We start from the raw sequence: 19624 nt of genomic DNA on the forward strand, positions 1-19624 counted from the left end.
CTCTATCTTATAATTTCTTCCTTTCACATTCTTTTCTTATTTCCGCCTTTTTTCATCAATTACTTAATTATTTCCTCACTCCAGTACTCCCCTTCCTGCCTGCATTTGTTGCTGAGTTATTTAATGTATTTCTTCCTTAATCCGTTCCTTTCTTTCAAACAGCACAATACAAGCACATTTCACTTAGTTTGCAATGCTGCCTTAAGTCCTCATTTGACCTTTCCAAACGCTGCATATTGAGATGTACACACATTCTCAATTTTTTTTTTTTTAAACTTTATTGTGCAATTCAAAAATGGTTACAAGTATGGGCCTACAACCACAGGGGCCGGCCGCTAGAGCACAGAAAAACAGTCATTGAATATCACAAAGCAGCGGCCGATCCCCTAGAGGTCCGGCAAAAATACAGGATACAATTCTAAGCAACACAGGATGGAATCAGGATGTAGTTATTTTTGTTTTTTAGAAAAGAACAAAAAAAAATAAAAAAAAAAATAAATCCCAAGGCGGAAAGCCTTATGGACGAAGTCGTGCTCCAACAGGAGGTACCCTCGATACAAGATGAACAACCAGATAAGCAATGGAGATGGTCAGGGGGGGGAGTCAGTGGGGAAGTCAGAAAATCAGGAAAAAGAGTAGATTATTCCAGGAATGTTGGATCAGGGGGATAGAAAAATGTCCATATTTTCCTCAAACGGGGGTGTACAGATGTTCCCTCGATAAGCATTCCATTGGCCCCAGATTCTATTCCACGCCCTAGGCTTGCCCCTAGCCAAATACACAGTCTTCTCTCTAAACATACACCAGTCCATATTCTCCTTCCATACTGTGGGTGGGGGGCCGTTGGGAACCCCACAGCTGCGCAATATCTCTCTTTGCGATCATGTTCCCAAGGGCTGCCCACCGGGCCTGAGCGACGTTGTAATCATTCAGCTCCCACACATTCAACAGACATCTCCGAGCCTCAGGCAGCAGAGCAACCCCGGTGACACACTCCATTACAGCATGCACTCGAGTCCAATACGCAGCCACCTCCCGCCATTCCCAAATGATATGGAGGAAAGTAGCACTCAAACCACATCCGCGCTTGCATAACCCATCTGAGGAGTAGCCCATGGCAACCAGACGAGGACCAGTAACATACACCCGATGAAGAATTTTAAGTTGGACGAGATGGGCGGGAATGGCTACCTCTTTCTGGGAAGACAGTGCTGACTGCTAGTCTTCGTCATCCAGCTCCAACCCATCTCCATTCCAGGCCTCCCTGAGACGCACGAGGAGATCTGCCCGATTGTTGATTAACTTCTTATATATTAATGAAATCGTACTATCGGGCAGATGACCATCGAGTATACGGTCTTCAAGTGGGGAGGACTCGGGAACACTAGTGTCAGCGGCGAAGACCGACGTCAAGGCATGGAAGACCTGTGCGTACCTGAAAAACTCTCTGTCACTCAGCTCATACTCATTCTGAAGTACCTCAAGGGTCTTAACCGCACCCTTCACCCAAAGTTCACCCACTCTGCTTATACCAATCATATCCCACTTCTCAAAACCTTTTGTTGTCCAGAGGCATCCCAATCTTTCCGACGCATACAAAGGGGTCGCTCGTGTCAATCGATCGTTCCATCCCATGGCCGCATTTGCATCATTCCACACACGCACAGCAATCTTAGTGGGTCCCATTAGATTCCTCCCCGCTGCCCGAGAGTAAAGCGCCCTGTTGTAGTTACCGCCCAGCAACTGATGCTTGTCCATCTCAAAAGCCGGATTTGGGCTGGGTGCATACATTACGTGATTGATTGCGGACAACTGGGAGGCCCAATAGTGCCGCCTGATATCCGGGAGCGCCATTCCCCCGTCATACCAGGGGAGAGTTAGCTTAGCAAGAGCAATTTGTGCGCGGCAGTCCCAAACGTAAGCCTTCCACCTCCCGAAAGTAACTTGCCGGAATGATGTCGAACGAATTCTGGAGTGCGTATAAAAACCGAGGCAGGGACATCATTTTAAAGAGCGCAGCGCGGGCGAGCGGCGACAACAGCAATCTACGCCACCGAACCACGTCCAGTTTCAACCTACGGAGAGGGGGAAGGAGATTGTGCTCATAGCGGGCAGCTGAATCTAGCGATATAAAAATCCCCAAATATTTGAAGCCAGATTGAGAGATCTGAATGGGAAATCTACTTGGTAATGGAGGAAGGCCGCCCGAGATGACATATACACAAGATTTAGACCAATTTATGACCAAGCCAGAATTCTTGCCGAACGAGGTGAGAACGTCAAACAAGACGTTAAGGGATTTACGAGGGGAGGTAAGGTACAAAAGAATACCGTCGGCATACGGCGAGACTCGGTCCTCAAAATCGGGGGCCCACTGAATGCCTTTATCGACGGCTCCCATCGGATCCATGGTGCAAGAGGCTCTAAAGCAAGAGCAAAGAGCAGGGGGGACAGCGGGCACCCCTGTCTCGTACCCCTCCCAAGAGTGAAGGACTTGGACACTCGACCATTGACCACCACCTGAGCCAGCGGTTCCCTATATAAAAGTTCCACCCACCCGACAAATTCCGAACCAAAACCAAATTTCGCGAGGGCGGCCCAGATATAAGGTCATTCTATCGTGTCAAAGGCCATCGTGGCGTCCAAGGAAGCCAAGATGGCCGGCTCTGGAAGAGACCCCGCCCTCGCGAGAACACCATGGAGGCGCCGCAAGTTGAGAGCGGTGTTCCGATGTGGAATAAAACCGGATTGATCTTGATGGATCAGGTCACAAATCACAGTAAGCAGACAATTGGCGAGAACCTTGGCAAGAACCTTAGGCTCAGCGTTCAACAGGGAGATGGGCCTGTACGATGCGCAGCGATCCCGAGACTTGCCCTCCTTGGGAATTACCACGATCGTTGCCAACCCTGATCACAAGGGAGGGTGCCAAGGTCATGTGACTCCATGAACATATCGCGAAGATATGGTGCGACTTTATCAGGGCACAGTTTGTACAGCTCAATAGGCAAGCCGTTCGGGCCCATAGCCTTGCCCAAACGGAGAGAACGAATTGCGATCGCAATCTCGTCTACAGACAACGGAGCCTCCATGCACTCTCGGTCCTCCTCGGAAAGGCAGGGCAGCGCAATGTCACGCAGCAATGAATGGGAATCGTCCTCATCTCTATCAGACACCGGGGAGTACACAGCATGAAAATAATCCACAAAAAACTTCACAATCACACTTGGGTGAATCACACTCTCACCATCTAAAGTCTGAAGCTCTTTCCTTCTTGTCAAGCCACGCAATCAATTTACCCGCCTTATCCCAACATCGTACAGTCTACCCTGCTGCTCCCTGTACATCGTCTTCGCAGCATCCGTGACAAGGGATTTATAGTCTAGTTGCTTCAAACCAAGGGCGTGGAGTCTGTCATGGGTAATGCCTGATTCTAGGTCAGCCTCTAGTTCCAATATTTCAGCCTCAAGACTCACAACCTCCTGATTCCTAGCTTTCTTAGTTTCAGCAATTAAGGATAGGGCCTGTCCACGAATAACAGTCTTAAAAGCTTCCCACAGGGACACAGAGGAGGAAACAGACCCCTCTTTCTCCAGGAAATAGTGGTCTAGGGACTTTATCAAACTGTTACGGGTCTTGGGATTACGCAAATACCAGGGGTTAATAGGGGCGACCCGCCCCACAACGTTCACCCCAGTGTCCATGCAGAGCCACAATGGAGAATGATCCGAAATGCCCCGAGCCAGGTGTCTGATCTCTCTAACAGAGGAAGACTGGGCAGCGGGCACAAGGATGTAATCAAGTCTGGAGAGACTCCCATGAGCCCCAGAGTGAAAAGTGTACTGACTCTATGTCAGATGCATCAACCTCCAGCAATCTACCAGACCAAAGGTGTCCAAGTACCCACCAAACCATGACTGGGAATTAGGAAGATCCCTGGGGGGGGTGACGATCCATAGTACCAGAAAGCACAGAATTAAAATCCCCACCCATAAGGAGAGTGCAATCAGGGAGCTCCAGCATCACACGGCTGATGTCCGAGAAGGTGGAGGTCTGGAAACCTGGGGGATCACATACAGTGAGCAGAGAAAGAGTCTTACCCTCCCACCTACCAGTGAGGGCGGTGTAACGCCCTCTGTCGTCGAGGATTACATCATCAATCTCCAGAGGGAGAGAAGACCGAACCAGAATACCCACCCCTCTAGAACCAGTAGTGAGCCCGGAGTGTGCAACCAGGCGATAACCCCACCTATTCATAGCATGACACATATTTCCCACCAGATGCGTCTCCTGCAAAAGTACCACATCAGGAGACAAGCGACGCAGATACTGCAGTACCACACCCCGTTTTATGCGATCACCCAATCCATTGACATTCCAAGATATTAACCTCAACCCACTACCCCCCATCCCAACAAGTAATACAGGAGTCACCCGACAAAGAGCAGAACACTCGAAGTATAGAAGAAACCAATACTTCGCCTTGAGAAAGAGAAACACACTCACAAACACCCCATCCCACCCCCAACCAACACCCATTACAACTCCCCCTCCCTGCACCCCTGCAATAGACTAAAAAGCCACCCCAACATGCAGTGTGCCTGTCGCCGTAACATTTCCCACTCTACAAAAAGACCCTGGAGGAGGAAAGAGGCCCGTCCCTCCCGCCACCCAGAAGGGAACATCAGTGAAATATAGCATACAAAAGAAATAGAACCCAGTTGAGCAATGTCTAGTATTCGGAGATCAGGGGCCGAAGCATCACTTCTGTACAGGCTCACCACCCTCAGCACCATCAGGGTGCTCAGTCCGGTCGTTCGGGCCAGGCAGGGAATCCAGCCAGTCACTCACATTCTCCGGCCGGTCGAAAAAGAATGTCCGTTCCTCGTACTCCACACGAAGCCTGGTAGGGAAAAGCATTGCCTACTTCAATCCTAAGTCCCGAAGATGTCGCTTAACACCCTGAAAGCCCATCCTTTGCCTCTGGACAAGCTAAGTAAAGTCCAGGTAAAAGTTAACTGTGGAATTCTTGAATTTCACCGGGCCGCTCACCCTCGACGCCTGCAGGATAGCATCACGATCCCTGAAATGAAAAAGTTTGGCGATGATAGGCCTCGGAGGTGCGCCCGGTTTAGGCTTTCCGCACAGAACGCGATGGGCGTGCTCCACTGCGAAAAACTTGCTCAGTCCAGAAGGGGCAAGGTGGTTCAGGACAAGATCTTCAACCAGGAGGTCAATTGAGTGAGTCTCGGGGTTTTCCGGAACACCTATGACGCGGATGTTATTGCGTCTTGCCCTGTTCTCAAAATCCTCTAGCCGATGGGACATAAGATCATTAGCTGATTTCAAATTGCCAAGTTCGGTCTGAAGTTCCGACACATCGCCTGTGAGGCTAGAAGTCTTCAGATCCAACAACTTCACCTTCTCGTTGGTCTTAGACAGGTCGGTTCTGATCAGGGTGACATCGACGGCAACTGTGTCAATTTTATGAGCGAGAGCCTCATACTGTTGGCCGATGGTCTCCTTCATGTTGGTAATGGCGCCCATGATGTCCTGCAGGGACGGGTCAGTAGGGGCGGTTGAGTCCTCCTTGGCGTCCTCCGGGGTACGGCTGGTGACTCCAGGGGATCCTTTGGATTGAGTGTACCGGTCCATAACGTTGGATAGGACCCGTCCCCCACGAAGGGGCGTCTTAGTCTTCCGTTTCTCGGCTTCGCCCCTGGTTGCCATGCTGGAAGATGCGCCCCGGAGGGGCCCGCGAGACCTAGTGAAAATGGCCGCCTGCGGGCAAGGCACCAACAGTCCACAAAAACTGGCTCGTGCGGCCAAGGCAGAGACATGACTTGACCCAACTGCGTAGATGATAAAGTCTCATTCACACTGAACAGAGGCTGGACAGATACCCGACCAAGCGGAACCTTCTCGCAATCAGACCATGCCAGGACCCAGAAACGAAACAGAAAGTCGGAGTAGGGCCACTGGGGAAGACCCCTCTGCCGTTGTTATTCAACTCCGTCCCGGCCTCACAATTCGCCAAGTCCCCGGCTTGCCGCAGGGTGGGCCTCAAAAGTTCGAATCAATGTAATTTCGGTTCCCCGAGTCCGAATTAAAATTTGAAAAGAGTTATGAAGTCAGCCAAGGTTCCTCTTCAATAATCCGTTCAAGAATTCAGGATGTTGTCAGGATAAGGTGCGAAGAGTGGCGAGGGTCCGGGGAGCTCTGTGCTCACGCGGCCATCTTTGATGCTCGCGTAGCTCCTCCTCCACATGCTCTAATTTGAGTTAACTTTTGAGTTGTTGTCATAGGCTTTCCATATGTTATATTATGAAATGTTATATTGTTATATTCATTTGTATAGTGCACTTAACACCTGAGAGGTTATCCACGTGCTCTGATAGGTGTGTAAGTAGGAGGTCGCGAGGTGCTTATATGAAGAGCCATGTCTTTAGCTTCTTGCAGAACTCAAGAAGTGAGGAGGTGGCTCTGAGGTTTGTGGATGTGGGTGGAGCCATTAAACGAGATGGGTGAAGCCTGGGAAGTGGGTGTGGCCTCCTAAAAAATGTGAGCACCTGCACTTAATATTTTACAAATTAAGCACTGCTGTTACCTCCAGTAAGGCTGGACCGTTCTATTGAGGAACAGGGTGAAGACTGTTTTTCATATGGCTGGATCCAAACTGGGGTGGCATAGTGAGCAAAATAATAATGGATTAAATACAGATCTGTGACTGGGGGTGAGTGGTTGAAAAGTTTCAGCACCCTATCCATCATCCTGTTGTGTTTGCTAGTATATAGGTTTAACAGGGTAAACATTGCTTACAATACAGGCGATACATTGCATACCAGTACAATGCAAGTCATTACAACAACTGGCTGTAGGTGACAGAAGCTGTTGGATTTTAAATCCAGCAGCTTCCCTACTAGTGCACAGACTGAAGTTGGAATAGTAAATTATACCATTCCAAACTCCAGTGTCCCCCCTCCAGCAAGTTGTGGTAATGAATTGGGTTGTAATGGTATGCGTAGTAAGAACAAGGTCATTGTAATGACCGCTTTGTGATGGCATGCATTGTAAACGCATGCGTTCTAACATGTCCTATTCGTTTAACAGTCATAAACTCTTACAAAAAAGTTACTCACTAGTTGATGTCATCAGTATTGTCATTTGAGATGTCATCAGTGATGTCACTGACCATGTAATCAGTGTAATATGAGGTCATAAGCAGCGCTTTACGGGGGCGTAAGTTATAGCTAGCTCAGGTACCGGTAACTGCTGAATATTACTGGTTTTGTACAAGTGAAAACTGAGCCTAACTAAACCTCCCTTAAACCTTTGTGTTTTTTCAGTGATTTTCCTAACTATAACGTCCCTGTAACCTTTGTTTTGTTAAGTGAATATATATATATATATATATATATATATATATATATATATATATACATATAATTATGTGTATACACTCATATATATGTATAGATAAATAGATAGATAGACAGACAGACAGACAGAATGGCAGACATACAGACAGACAGACAGACGGACAGACAGACAGACAGACAGACAGACAGACAGACAGACAGACAGACAGACAGACAGACAGACAGACAGACAGACAGAGAGATAGACAGATAGATAGATAGATAGATAGATAGATAGATAGATAGATAGATAGATAGATAGATAGATAGATAGATAGATAGATAGATAGATAGATAGATAGATAGATAGATAGATAGATAGATAGATAGATAGATAGATAGATAGAAAGATAGATAGAAAGATAGATAGATAGATATGTATGTTCACTCAATAAAACAAAGGTTTAGGGGACATTATAATTCGGTGACATTGTTAGTTACAAAAATACCATCTGAAACTAACTAATCCACTGAAATTCACCAGTTATAGTTAGCTGTAGTAACTGTAACTCGTGCCCTGAATAAAATATAACTTGCACCCGACATCCACAGTGTTGTCGTCAATTATGTCATTTCCGATGTTGTAATGATTTTATCAGTGACACAGACTATGTCATTAGTAATGTGTGATGAGAAGTCATAAGCAGTACATGGTGAGGGTGCGAGTTATAGTTACATTAGGGCACAAGTTACTTGAAATAACTATAATGAGTGAATTTCAGTGGTTTTGTTCATTTAAGAGAGTGTTTTAACTTACATTTTCACCGAATTATAACTCCCCCTTAACCTTTGTTTTTTCAGTGAATTTCTGAAGGTTTTTTTTTTAATGCAAAGTAAGATAATATTACTGTACCTAACAATAAAGTCAATTTAACCTTTGATTTTTTCAGTGAATTCATGGGATTTTTTTACCGTAAAGTAATATTTTATTACCAAGCAAAACATCTGCTCCACACCACGCATAACCTGCAGGCAGGCCCTGTGACCAACCCCTTGCGGCAGCCAACCTCACGCCATGCACAGCTTGTGCCTGAGCATAGAGTGGGGTTGAACGCAGGCCCTGCTGCCAAACCTCTGCTCTGGCCAGACTGGAGCAATCTCAGTTCAGGCAGGGAATTAAATGTGTGCTTCCACCAGGCAGGACCAATTTTGCTGCTCCCATCAGGTGAGAGCACACAATTTTTACCTGCCTGCATTCTTGCGGGCACTGAATCAGTGGCACAGGCATGGCCTTCCTGGGACATAACAAGAGAGCCAGCCTCAGAGCTATGGGGTCCCCGGGGTCTCAGAGAGGTTCAGGGAGTGGGGGATGCAAGGCCCCATCACTTGTAATTAAATATTGGCCCTGGGGGCACGGGGTGACAGGGGCCTCAGTGAGACTCGGGGATAGGGGCTGAAATCCACCTTCCATAATGTGGAATTTTGGCCCCAGGGGATGAGGTCCCTGGGACCTTTGGAGGCACAGGACTGGCTACATGCCCCCCTCCCCTCCAATTTACTGTCTACATATAGATGGTGTCCATGGGACCAAAGAGGCTCAGGGAGGTCCTTCCCCTATTAACCACATGGCTGCTAGGCGTTTTCCCGTCCTGCGCTGAAGAACCAAAATGACCATTAATCATGACGAGCTGGCCTTGTCATCCGCGCACGGCAGGTAAGCGCCATGATGAGCCCAGCTCGTCATTAGCTTCGAAGGGGTTAAAGTATTTCCACTGCCCCCAGTGGGCCCTGTCCCACACTGAGGTGTTAATTTATTTGGTTTATTTGAACGGTGGGAAACTGTGCCTTTTTTGTTATTGTAGAATGTATTTGCAGTTCCACTTTGAGTTAGCTGGAAAAAAAATTAAAAACAGTTTTTGGTCCCAGGCTCCGGGACCCCCACCCACAAGACATAGTTGTGCAGGGAATCACTACCTTGCTCTCCCCCTCCCCCCAGAGTGCTAACAGTCAGAATTGTTGGCAAATGTGTGACACATCTGAATGCCTGCTTGATGGAATCAAAGTAAAACACTAAAAGTATTTCCTACTGAGGAGGCTGTAGTAAATAAGGAAATTAGGATACTTCATAACAAATAAGACACCCAAGATGGCCACGAGAGACAGAAGAGCCCAAACATAGCACAAATATCACCCAGATGTAGCCCAAGTATAGCCCTATGACAGAATGTCCCAGAGTGTTCTAAAAAACAACCAGAGCGGTAATAGTCTCACTTATGACAAACGTATGGCACACCCGAATCCATCATGATTGGAATAAAGTGTTAACACAAAACATTTATTTTGCAAAGGAACAAAATGAGGGGGATCATTTTGCCATAGAAATTATGATTAGTGCTGCAGAAAGAAAAATTAGGGCGCATTTTGACTTCTCAAATCCTCTTCTATTTCATTAAAAAATTCTCACGTGCAGACTGAAACATGCACTTTGAATACCAGCAGCAAACTTCCCTGGTGAGCAGTCGCGTTACTACAGTGATTTCATGAGCAACTATATTGTTAACATTCAGAATTTATGTCAAATATGTGACACATCTGAATGCCTTCTTGATGGAATCAAAGTAAAAAACTGAAAGTATTTCCTACTGAGGAGACTGCAGTAAATGAGGAAATTAGGAAACTTCATAAAAAATAAGTCTCCCAAGATGGCCACCAGAGACAAACGAGCCCAAATGTAGCACAAATATTATCCAGATGTAGCACACGTATAGCTCAATGACAGAACGTCCCAAAGTGTTCTTAAGAACAACTAGAGCGCTTACTGTCTTACTTTTGACAAAAGTATAGCACACCTGAAGCCATCTTGATTGGAACAAATTGGTAACACTTAAAACATTTTAATGTAATAATGACCACAATGAGGGGGTTTATTTTACCAGAGAAATTATGATTAGTGCTGACAAAAGAAAAAGTAGGGCACATTTTGAGTGACTTATCAAATCATCTTCTATTTCATAAAAAAATTCTGACATGCAGACTGAAACAAGCACTTTTAATACCAGCAGCAGACATCCGTGGTGAACAGTAGCTTTACTAGAGTGATCTAATGAGCAACTAAAGTGCTATCATTCAGACTTCATGGCAAATGTATGAGATATCTGAATACCTTCTTGATGGAATCAAAGTGAAAAACTGAAAGCATTTCCTACTGAGGAGACTGCAGTAAATGAGGAAATTAGGAAACTTCATAAAAAATAAGTCTCCCAAGATGGCCATCTTGATTGGAACAAACTGGTAACACTTAAAACATTTTAATGTAATAATGAACATTGCATGGGGAAAACAGGTTTTGGGACCCCTCTTTCTTCTTGGCCCCCCTTGATGAATCACCCCCGAAACTTTCAAGATAGGAGCTGACTAGAGCGGGCCATACGTTTTTAAATATTTCGCAAAGATTCATCAATCTGCGCCAAAGTTATTGGGAATAGATGTTGCAATTTTCCTATGGTAACTAGGTCCTAATTATTACTACATAGTGGTGACTGCCAGTAGGTTTTATATATATGTATATATATATATCGAACAAGTGCAACCTCCCAGGCTCCGACCGCAGCGACCCAGGAAATCACGCGGATCCAGTAGTTTACTTAAAGCACAGATTTTATTTAGAAGCTGAACCAAGCAATCTGACGCGTTTCGGGCATCCGCCCTTGCTCACAGAAATCAGAGTTGGAAATGCTTGCGTTTAAATACTGAATGCCTAACAGTGAAAAAAGTGCATTTTTTTCTTTTTTTCATCATACACCTCGTGGTAATGGAAAGCGAGGACAAACTACTAGTAATGCATGGCGTAGTCTGTTTTCCAAACATTTCGAATTAACAACAGTCGGAAATAAAATTCATATACTGGTTTGAATCCACATTTCAAATTGACAATATTGAAGACCCATGATATAAAGGTTAATAATGCAAAGAGATATTAAAAAAGCTTAAAATGCATATACAAAGAATATACCAAATATAAATTGTAAAAAGGCCCTCGCCTACACAGAATATTCTCAGTGCAAAATTGCGTAGAAAAGTGCAAAGTGCATCGTTTAAAAATGATTAATGTTATAATGGATGCAATAAAAAAATCAATAGTAATACTAACGATTTTGTGCAAAATAAGCTAATTGTAAACATTATAATGTTGCATCCATATCTATCAAAGTGCAAATCAACGCAATATGTAAACATACGACTATAGCAGCATGTTTGTAGGGCGGGGGCTATTTGGTATAAATATCAAAGGAATGTCATTGTCACTAATCAGACTGTTGAAAAAGCATATTAATCAGGAAACACAGAAAAAGCATATTGTCTATGTCCTCAAATAATAAGTGTACCCAAATTAATACAGATACATACATAGTGAATCACCGTGAAACCATATACACAAAGAGTAAATGTTACGTGCAAAAAACCCAACAAGGAGATAGTATTGATCACATGGGGGAAGGCAAACACCAACCAGGACCCCAATACCCAAAGCAATGCAAAACGGGGTGGCCAATGCAAAGAATGATTTACAGAAACACATATAGGTCCTCCGTGTTGTTAAGGCCATTGGGAGATCTACTGTCTAGTTCAAGAATGAATTGAGATTCCATTCTTCTCAGCATCCTGACCCTATCTCCGCCCCTTCTAGGCTTATCAATTGCAGAGATAACAAAATAGGATAGGCACTCAAGATTGTTGTTATGTACTGCCTTGAAGTGCCTAGCCACAGGATAGGCTGGGTCATTATTGACGATGGCGCGTAGATGCTGGAGGATCCTAACGTGCACAGGTTGTCGTGTACTGCCGACATACCTAAGTGCACATGTGCAAGTTAAAACATAAATGGCAAATTCAGTTATATATATATATATATATATATATATATATATATATATATATATATATATATATATATATATATATATATATATATATATATATATATATATATATATATATATATATATAATATATATATTACCGACCAAAGTTTTCCTGCACGTCGCCACACACTCCTAGCTGGCGCAGAAACACAAAGCACGGACCAAACTTCACGGTGTTCAATTTCTTTAATCGCTTGTCGGTTTCATAACGTTTCGGCACCACTATATATATATAGTGGTGAAATGGCTCCCGATGTTTCCTGCTCATCTAGCTACAACCTCCAATAAAGAATTGCTTACTCACCGATTAAGGTCAAACCTTTTCTTCTCATCCATAACGGCTGGTCTAGTGGTGGGGGAGCACTGCCGCAAGAAGTGGACCGGGATGACGCCGTAGTGGTGTCATTGCTCTGGACGGTGGGGCCCCTTGTTGGAGGATACAGATGAGTGGCGATATGCGCAGTGAGACATTCATCAACCCACTTGGGCTTTCAATGTTTTATGGAATGGGGTAAATTCACTTGATTCAAGAGTCGCTGGACTACGAATACCATGATCCTTTGTACTTGAGGGGGCATCTCCGGCACGCCCACTGGGGCTGGACAATGTATTGAATAAATAGAATGTTAGCGGTTTGCTCCTAATAACCCCCAAAGACACCTGTGACACCTATATATATGTTACCTACTGGCGGTCGCCAGTAGTTAGTTATAGTTAGGACTTAGTTTCCATAGAAAATCCGCAACATTCTATTTGGAATAACTTTGGCGCTGGTAGACGAATACATGCAAATTTCTCCAAGAAAATGGCCTGCCCCGCTCCGCTCCTTCCCTGAAAGTTTAGCTGTGATTTGTGAAGCGGGCGCCGAGAAAAAAGGGGGGGGGGGCAAAACGTGTTTTCTCCATGCAATTTTCCATAGGGACCTTTAAGACGGGCTACAGCCCGAACTGCTGAACGGAACTATACCAAATTTGGCAAAAAGGTAGAGTTTGATTTGCAGATTACGCTTTTTGTTAAATGGTGTAAATCCGTTCAGTAGTTTCTGAGAAAATCTAAAGTAAAATCATAGATATATCTATAACGAAGTACAGTACGAGTGCTGTCCGAGGATAGTGTGCGTACCATTACAAGCACGAGCTGCATGCTATTTGGCTGTCGACTGTCTGTCAACACTCCAAACCAGGAAGTGTTGCCAGCCATCCTGTGCCTTGGTAGAACCGAGGCACAAGAAAGCAGCGAAAGAAACGTGAAAAACACAGAAAGGGGGCAAGGTAGACACACCCTGACCCCGTAGGACTGCTCAGGGGATCCCACAAGGACCCCCTAGGCAAAAATATCTATATACTTTTTTTGAGTAGCGGTATAGGTGTATGCTGAGAAAAAGAAAGCCCTTTTCATTGTTAATTAGCCTTCCAGGGGGCCAAATCTCGGGGGGAATGTTTTTATTTATAATGGGTGGCCGAGAGGGGGGCCCACTCCTCTGTCCAGGCCTTGGCCGAAATCCTCTGTAATGAGATAACCAGACAAGAGGCACACCCTTCTCGTACATCATGGCCAAGGCATGGAATGTACTCCCCCTCAGCATCAGAGGAACCCCCACACTGAAAGCATTCAGGAAGAGCCATAACACTTGACTTTTCGAATGACGAAAGCTGCACAAATCCCCCTCACATGCTCCACCAGCACCTGGAAATCCTCACAGGTGAATAGTCTTCTTACAATGCTTCACAACCAATCAAAAAGAGATGTTGAAAGTTTCTGTTTTTAACATACGAGCAAATCAGATATGTTTGCAAGTACACGCAACGAGAGGCAATTTTTAAAGATGACTTGCTTTCTCAAGACTCAGAAAGGCTTCTTCCAGAATAAGTGCGCACTTCACTGCAAGACCTCATTTAAGGATTATCCAGGCTCTGAAGCCTAAACACGTCAGATATCATCTCTCATCACTTTCTCTTCTTTTTAGTGTATTGTTGTGGCAGACTGTGTGACCCTATTTCCAGAGCCCTCGAAGGCCCTGGAGACTGCCACGCCCCAAGACCAGCTTCTGCAGTGTCCTGGAGCCTCGCGGCCCGCTTCCCAACATTTAAAAGCCCCGGGGGAGGTGTAAAATAATAGAGACTAAATACATTGGTACTGCCCACTGTGCTTACGCTACCTGGAAAACACAACAACAGTATATGGCCCAGATTTCCATTGCAGTGTTTTCTTAGTTCCAGGTCTAGTTGTCAGATCGGCACACACAGTCCCTCATGGCTGGTATACACCCACACCACACCCATCCAGTACATCCGTCACTACACACGTGACCCTATCTATAAAAAAGACGGAGTGTACAATGGCCCCACGGTCTCGCCGACTCCTCGTGTCCTTCTGGAGCCAGCATTGCTTTTACACATGGGGAGATGCTAAGTTGCATGTGGAAATGCAATCTTGTTTGGATTTTGAAAGTGAGAACAGATTTCACTGCTGTGTCTATCAAAGTTCAAACTAAGTTTGCTATGGGAGGGCGGGAGCCGCAAGACTTCCGCCCTCTCATAGCAAATTTCAGTGTCCCGGGGGTAGGCACCCACTGCAGGAATCGGCAGTGGCGGTCTCCAGGGCTCTCGTACCAGGCGGAGGTCCACCGAGCCCCTGTCACACGATACAGAAATCTCCGGGGGGTGGTTGTTCCCGGGGTTTGAGGTCCACACACTTTTAATTTTGTAGGGGGGCGTGGACACACAAGTGGCGCAAGAGGATTGTAAATGTGGTTCACAGTGTTTTGTTTTAGTTTGCTTTCCTTTCTGTCTTCTAGAGGATCCAGGGTAAATATAATGGTTTTTGTTCAGCCAGTACCTTTCAACGCTACTCTCAAATGCCTTTCTGCCTGTTACCATAGTAACAGTTCATGGAACACTTGCATGAGCACAGAGGTTAGAAGTTTACCACAATATGTTGCTAATTGAAATAGTTACTGTGCTGGAGATTTATATATTGTTTTCATAGGAACCGTTAGTCATAGAAGATGTAAGTGGCAAAGCGTTGTTAGTGATTCCTTCCTGTTCGGGGAGTATTAGGGTCACGTGCTCCAATCAGGACTTTACAAAGCTTAATGTTCATTGGTTGTGAAGTATTAAAAGTATACGTTTTGTCAGTCATTCCTTCCTAGCTGTGCGGAACAACATGGACATTTTATTGGCTAAAGTGTTCCGAGTACACGTTTTTTCCTTATTGGATGGGAATGGTTCACTGATATTGTGACGCATTTCCAAAGGAGTATGGGAAAAGAAAGTAGTGGAGGGCAGGTTAGGAACACTATTAACTCTGTACAGTGCCCATAAGGTGGTGGAGACGGATTATGAGGGAAAAATGTTTTATATGTTTCAAGGGCCATTTATATAATTGCCGTGTGGTGTATAAATCACAGCAGAAAAATGACAGTGTCTTGCGCTGCTTTTTTTTATCAAGTTTGTGGGTGACATACTTCTTAGGTGTACTATTTACTTATAATGTGGTGTTTACTTTCCTGATAGGGAGGTGTGGTTGTGCAGCAAAAAATTCAGTCTAGGTTTGAAACAGTTTTTATTAAGCAAATACAAATAAACTTTCTTCAGAAACTGTCGCTGTATATATGAAAGGGGTGGCAATTAAAAATGGAATTTCATAAAAAATCAGTTAAGCGAGCTATATCCTTCCTTTTTCTGCTACAGTTTGTAAAAGTGTTGCCCCACATTCTTGATGAAGTAAGAGGCCATCAATTACTTTTAGAGAAAGTAGAATAGAAGTGCTACAACAAACACTCCTGCACTACATTATCCGAGATCAAGAGAACAAGTAAAAAACAGTTAAATACAAGTGACTTCATATTACATAGAAATGTATGCATTATTATTTTTCAAATTTGTATCCTGTACAATTCAGGAACGTGCTGTCGTAGTGCTTAGAGGTTGCAGACTGTTCTGCTAACAAATCACTTACTCACTAAAGAATATATAGGATGGTACTCTTATAATATATAGTATAGGTCCTATTTATTCTTTATGGAGAAGGTGAACAGGAACCGCAAATAAGAATAGAAATTAGAAAATAACATTCAGAAATGTAGGGTTCATTAAATATTTAAAGTAACAAAGTATGCTTGATAGCTAAATGTTTTTGAAAAACAGTTTCATAAAATATGTTTCTAGAAAAAAATATCTGATCAAGTACTGTTTAATATTTGAAAGTTATATTACAGATGGCGCTGAAAAATCTCCCATTCCTCTTCTGTAGCAATAGGACAATTTATTATAATATAACGATTGATACCATTGTTACAGTAAAAATAAAAGGAAAATAAAGTTATCTATTTAACAGAACATCGATAATGAAATACTTTCGAGCGGTAATTATTTACTGAACTTCTTTTTTCCGGGAGGTGAAAAAGTTTGATCTTCATGGCGATGGGTCATAAACCCCTCTGAAATCATGACAGTGAGAATTATATTATGTAGATATTTTCACAGGACATGATCACAAGGGGGAAACAGACTGAAAACTGGAAGCCGGTGACCTTGCTTACATATCGTTACTCTTTGTGACAACGGATCATGAACTCCACTGAGATCACCATAACTGTTAATGTTATATTATACATATTAACAATATATGATCTCTAGGGGAAAACGCAATAACAACTGGAAGATGATGACATTGATTGTAAATGTTTAGAGTTTGCGTTGACGGGTCACCAACACCTCTCAAGCGAAGTACAGTGTCAATATTATAATATAAAAAGTCGCAATATATAAGCTGAAAGGAGCCAGAAAAGAAGCAATGTTTGTTGTATTCTATCTGTTTCTAAAAACAAGCTGCTGATGTTACAGAGAAAAAGTAAATAACATGCAATACATTTTTTTCTAGATATAAATGTTTAAATATTGACAAATAGCCACAAATTATAACAATGGGTCTCATTAGGATGGCGGACGGACCTGCATCTGTCCGCCACCCCAGAGTAGGAGGGAACGTCCGCAGGGGCAGCGGCGGTCCCTCCGTGCAGATTAGGATGTGACCGCCAGCCTGGCGGTCACATCCTGTATATTTAACATTGCGGCGGGTGCTGCTTGAAGCAGCACACTCTGCAATGTTAAATAAACCATGTTTTCCTTTGCGTGCATGAAACTGCAGGCACCGCGTGGTGCCTGCCGCTTCGTGCACGCAAAGGCAGGGTGGTACCATAGGTACCCCCCATGTGCACCCCCCACCCCCTCTTCAGCCCTGGGGGCCCACAACAGGCCCCCAAAGAAAAGTCTGTATGCCTTTCCACTGTGGAAAAAAGTCTGTATGCCTTTCCACAGCGGAAATGCCACCGGTGGATGGAAAAAAAATCCCCCAGTCATCCTAATCTGGCGGGGGGTCTTTTTTCTGTCTGCAGCGGTTAATCCGCATCATCCGGCCCGGCGGTGGCTTCCGCCGGCCAGGAGGATGCGGATTAATCGTAATCCTAATGAGGTCCAAAGTACTATGCCTATGCCATATTGAACCAACTTACAACTACGGAATATGTTTGTTAACGCATAAAGAGAGTCCAATGCTAGAAAACGGAACCTGCAACACAGATTGGCGACTCAGAAATAACTCGCAAAAACAAATCTAATTGCACAATAGGTGTGGTTTATATAGTTTTTGGTTGTTTAGTAGTCTACGGAAGGAAGATGTGGCTCCGCCTATTTAGATGGCACATTTTGCAGTTTACACGTGCTCACGTTTTAACTGTTTTACTTCTTCACGTGTTGGGAAAAGTTACAAACTGTGAAGCTGTAAAGGTTTCGATTTCGATAGTAACACGTATAAGGTATTATTATCTACATACGTTGGACAGTTTAAAAAGTGTTACTCGGTAAACTGTGTTCTTTGCATTTTTATGATTAAAAACATCTAAATAGAAGACATAAAAAAAATATTATTAACATTAGAAGAAAAAAAAGGATTAATATTTGTTATTATTATGCTTCTTAATTTAAAAAATGCTAGCATTTGTAAATCGTAAACTCACCCTCGGTGCTGTGTCATACTTTTACCACACTTATATGTTAATTACTGCTAATTTAGTTGAAAATATTCTTAAACTATAAGTAGGGCTGCTTGATTTATGTTTTTACTGGTGTTTACAGATAAATACAAACAGAAAAGTATTTATTTTCCTCTTTGGATTTATTTTAAACTGTGCATGAATACGGAAATTGGGTTATTTTTTAAGCATTTGTAAATGCTGTCAATGATGAGTAGTAGGGCAATAGGCCTGTTGTTCTAAAAGTGAAAGGGTCAAAACAATAAAAGACTTTTAGAAAAGATCCTTAAAGAGCAATTTATATCCTTGTGTAATAAAAGTTGCACATTTTAATATGAAGATTGTGTATAGTTTATCATGTAAGAGTGTTTACATGAGTGAAAACGTTCAGTCTTTCAGCCATGAGTGCATATTTATCAGCAAAAAATAAATGTGGAAATATACTAATTTCAGATTAATTTTTTTTAAAAATCCAAAATATATATGTGTAAACAGATATACAATTATTTAAAAAAAAGTATGGATAAATACAGATGAAATTGTCCCAAAAATAAATACCATAAAACCTGGAGGTATAATTATAAGTAAAAAAACACTACTGTTAAGTTTTGTTTTACTATAAAAAGTATACATGTGTTTTTAAATTTTACTTAAGAAACACTATAGGTTATAGGAATATTGTAGTTAGATATTGACATTTAACAAACCTTTGATATTCACTGAAAAAAATCATAGGTTTCAGTTATGATAAAGTTAGAAATTATCATTTAAAAAACTTTTGAACTTCACTGAAAAAAACATAGGTTTTAGCCACGTTATAGTTTCGAATTATCACTTAAAAAACCTTGGAAATTCACTGAAAAAACCATAGGTTTCACACATGTGATAGTTATCTGGACATTTCACTCATACAAAACCATTGAAACTCCCCTTATAGTTAGTTCAGCTAACTATAACTCAAGTGCCCGCAATCCACTGCTGATGATGTCAGATATTACATCACTGATGACATGGTCAGTGACATCACTCATGACATCACTGAAGACATCTCAAATGAAATCACTGATGACATCACTGATGACACCATCCTTGTGAAAGAGTGGCAGACTTCCTCTCACCCTAATATAACCTATGATAAACACATTGAAAAATAAAAACTAAAATATTCAAAACAATGGAAATACCAATACAAGTTAGAAGAGCCTATTCAGTAATTACAAAATCAACATTCACATCCATTCATTCACCACCAGTTCTTTATAGTCACTCATACATGTACTCACTCATCATATGTTCTCATACACCTATAC

Source organism: Lissotriton vulgaris, chromosome 4_1 (assembly GCF_964263255.1).
Source record: "Lissotriton vulgaris chromosome 4_1, aLisVul1.2, whole genome shotgun sequence".
Classification (NCBI taxonomy): domain Eukaryota; kingdom Metazoa; phylum Chordata; class Amphibia; order Caudata; family Salamandridae; genus Lissotriton; species Lissotriton vulgaris.